This window comes from Herpailurus yagouaroundi, unplaced genomic scaffold (genome assembly GCF_014898765.1).
Source record: "Herpailurus yagouaroundi ecotype Mexico unplaced genomic scaffold, PumYag 205, whole genome shotgun sequence".
NCBI classification, from domain to species: domain Eukaryota; kingdom Metazoa; phylum Chordata; class Mammalia; order Carnivora; family Felidae; genus Herpailurus; species Herpailurus yagouaroundi.
In genome coordinates this window covers 3461107-3465484 of record NW_024412436.1, presented here as the reverse complement: position 1 = coordinate 3465484, position 4378 = coordinate 3461107, and positions in this window count along the sequence as shown.

Sequence of the window (4378 nt, the reverse complement as noted above, 5' to 3'; positions counted from 1 at the left end):
CCTATTTTGGGGGGGTGGGGAGGAAAGTTGAGAAGTAATTTTTTTTCCAGCAAATGTGTTTAGATTGACTATTACCAAATATATTTTTAGTGAGTTGTTCTGTTTTCTTAATTTAAAAAATTATCTGTGATGATCTTTAAATATTTATTTTTGTACTCCTAATTTTGTAAATTTATACCATTTTTCTTTTTTATTAGATTGTCTAGTTTTTGATCCTCTTTGATCCTATTTTCCTTTGTTTCTCTATATTAATTTCTGCTCTCAAATATATTATTTCCATCTTTTTACTTTCTTTTTTTTTAATGTTTATTTATTTTTGAGAGAGACAGAGTGTGAGCAGGGGAGTGGCAGAAAGAGAGGGAGACACAGAATCCAAAGCAAGTTCCAGGCTCTGAGCTGTCAGCACAGAGCATGACGTGGGGCTCAAACCCACGAGCCATGAGATCATGACCCGAGCCAAAGTCTGACGCTCAATCAACTGAGCCACAAAGGCACCCCTCATCTTTTTACTTTCTTATGGTTTATGCTATCACTTGCTTTTCTAACTTCTTAAGTTAGATGTTTAATTTTTAGCCTTCTTCACTTTTCTAACATAAACGTCACAATGACAAATTTTCCTTGACATTTCTTTTGCTGCACCCCACAGTTGCTGGTGTGCTTTGTTTTTAATACCATTCAAGTGTAATAGTTGAACATTTTCTTTGTGATTTTTTTTTACTTTTGAGTTACTTAAATATATTTAAATTATTAAGCATACTGGGATTTTTTAAAGTTTATTTTCTACTCTTAACTTATAACAAATGGAAGAGGCTCTGATCTGTATGATTCTAGTTCCTTGAAATTTATTGATACTTGCTTTATAGTACAATATATGATCTACTTCTGTATATATTCCATATATAGTAGAATTGCCTAGTTGTTAAGTGAAATATCCTATATCTATCCATGAAATCAAAGCATAGGTGTTTTTGCATGGGGATTGCAGGTGAATACACAGTCTGAAAAAGATGAAAAGGCTGATTATCTATAGCATTGAACTCTTTAAAGAAATTGTAGTGTAGGAACAAGCAGTGGTTTCTAGTCTCTGGGCCTTAACTACCCTCCAGGCAAGAGGTTTTTTTTTTTATTTTATTTTTGTTTTTTAATCATCTGTAAATACATCTGTATTTTCTCAACTAATGGGTTTACTACTATCTTGCAATGTTGTAATTTTAATGAGAGTTCCTCATAATAGAAAAGTTTAGAAACTAGTCCTGTGGTTCTATGCTTTCAAAGAGATACTGATTTCTCTAGAAAGTTCATACAATGCTCCAGGAGTATTTAGCACAATTGTGCAAGGCATGTGCACCATCCAATATGTCTTCCGCCTGTTAAGTCTAAATCCACATGAAACTGACCACACAGTCCAAGTGAGACCAACTGACAGGCCTTTTCAGAAACTTCCCTGCACATCGAGTCTGGGTCGGCTGGTATGCATCAGGGTCTCTATCAAAATTGTGTTTTTGAAACTAAGTTTGCTTTCATTTAAAGAGTGAGAACTGATTCACACTATATTTTTTAACAATTTTTTAATGTTTATTTTTGAGAGAGAGATAACGGGGGAGGGGCACACACACACACACACACACACACACACACACACACACAGAATCTGAAGCAGGCTCCGGGCTCTGAGCTGTTAGCACAGAGCCTGATGCAGGACTCGAACTCACAGACTGCAAGATCATGACCTGAGCAGAAGTCAGAAGCTTAACTGACTGAGCCACCCAGGCGCCCCCCACAACCCACATTTTGAAGAACTCTGAGTTCGGGGACTTTTCCTATCCTCATTCTCCACCATTTGTCTTTGTGAATCCAAAGCCATTTTGACTATATCCTTGACTCAATCCTATATTAACAATAAAGGAGAAATGTTCACGAAGAGGAAATATAACAAAGGAGGGACTTTCCTACAGGGTCTTTGAAAAAAAAAAAAAAGGACATTTGCATAAACCATATTTAACCAGAACCTTTGTTTTATGTTTTTCCTTTCTGAATGCTTTGTTGAACTCCCTTGCAGTTCCCCTCCCTGTCCCTCGACCCCAGCTAGTCAGAGACCAAAGCCTTGACAATGTTTCACACTGGAATCTTCCTGGCCCCACCCTAATCATCATGCCTGAATAATCACAGTTTCTGACTTGTCTCCCTGCTTCCGTTTCTGTCCATTCTTAAACCCTTGGACACGTTAATCTTCCCAGAATATCACTGTGATTCTGTCCTTCTCTTGCTCAAGGGTTCCCAGAAACTACAGAAAAAACTTTGCAAGCTTTCATCTGGGATTTAAAGCTGTTCTTTGCCTTTCTCATTGCTGGTTCTCTGCTAAGCCCATAAGACCTATCTGACATCTCTGACTTCAACACTTTTGTCTTGGATACTTAACTCACCTTCTGTTTCCTAATTAGACTTCATTCAGGGTCTAATTCTATCTATAAATCCTGCTGCCCTTTGCCATGTGGTCCATCCCTCCTCTGAACCGCGGCATCTCTGGCTTGCACTCTTCGGCAGGCCATAGCACATGCTGCCTTGACTTCCAGTTACACATCTTTTTCTTTCCACTTCTAGATGCTGGGCCCTTCAGGGCAGGGCTCTGCCCCGTGTGGCCACATTGCTTGTAATGTTCTTCCGCCGTAGAGCCTCATCAAGAAGAGACAGTTTTCTCCTGATAGGATACGGATTTGGATATCAGGTAAGATAACTGGATGTCAACTAAGTTTAAGAGAACTAACTTAAAAACTCCCTTACCCCATTATTATCATCATCATGACAACTCCTGCTATCACAACTATTAGTGCTGGAAACACTACCACCAGATCTGTTGCTCGGACCAAGTTTCAACCGAGATATCAAGTAAAGCTTAATTCCAATTAACCTTTCAGGGTCACACAGGGAAGGCCGTACCTCACGAAATGCTGAGATCTCACTAGAGTAAGACAAGACTGCCAAGGCCAAAGAGATGTGAAAATCTCATTCTTTCTGCTAGTAATTTCCCTGTTCCTTGTCATGGGTTATGGGTTGTTTCGGTTCTAATGACTTTGCTTTCCTGAATGGGGTGTGTAAACAGAGGGAAAAGTCAAATTGCTAGAGTCAAGGCAGAGAAATCTTCAAAGAACTTTGGGGAAAAGACAAAACGAAGATACAGTCAGCTGGAAGAGAATAGGATCTTTGAGAGAGAAGAGGATAGACATCTAAAGATAACTTTATTAATTTTCCAAAGTATGATTTGATATGAAGATTCTTACCTGACTCCTCTGTTTCTCATTAAATCATCATGGAGCTAGGTCTGTTTCAGACTGGGCCAAAGAACAGAGCACAGTCTTGGGGAGGTCAAGGGGTGAAAACTAGGGCATACGAGGGAAGTGTGTGACACTCGGGTGACAGATTTTTCCGATCAGAGCTAAGGTCAAAAAATTAAATATCCATTTAATGAAATGTTTCTGCAGGAAACTAAATTATTATAGCCCAGGCTCAATGAGCTCTGGTGAACAAATCCAGAGGAATGGATAATCCTGTGTCCCTTGGACCCTTGTCAATTTCATAAAAGCTGGTGTTCTGGGTTATGAGAGAAAGGGGTTATTTCATTGAATCTGGGGCACAACTGTGTGAGGAAGATAATGGCAGCCCCATTTCATAAGCAAACCAGAAATTCATTAACCATGACTTGGAGGGTCACACCATAGAAGCAGAGGCAGGGTTCCCACTGAGTAGGACTGACCCCCCAACCCGTGCCCTTCCTTCTGTGTCATCCCAGCAAGCGTGCAGGTAGCAGAGCTGAACTGTTGTGAAATTCGGAGCGCTGGGTTCCTACCTGGACACAAATGAAGGACCCTCTGCTTTCTAATCTCAGGACAAGTTCTCATATCTGCTTCTGCTCGGGGCCTAGCGTAAAATCCAGAATCCTACACCACGAAAGCATGACAGGCAAGATTTGGGTGGAAAACAATCTCCATTTAAGGTTCAGTTCAGAAAACAATATCATACCTGACTCAGCCGTTGCAATAATCGTGCAAGGTAAACAAGGCATCTTTCATTCTTATGTTATACGTAAGGAAACAGGAAACCAAGTCTCAGGAAGGTCAAACTCGAGGTTTTTGGGGAAATTTATCTTATGAACCCTTATTTATTTTCTTATGAATGCTATGAATCTTTGTTTAAGGATATAGCACGAGATAATTCCTAAGATCACATCGTAGCCTTAGGGTTTAAATAAAGCACTGTGTTTTTCAACGTACGCACATCTTATCCCCAGGAAGTAACCACCATGTGGGCTCTTTGATCCTGATGTCTTAGACGAGAAAGACCTTGCAGTCAGGGCTGCCATGTGAGTCTGTGCAGGATGGGC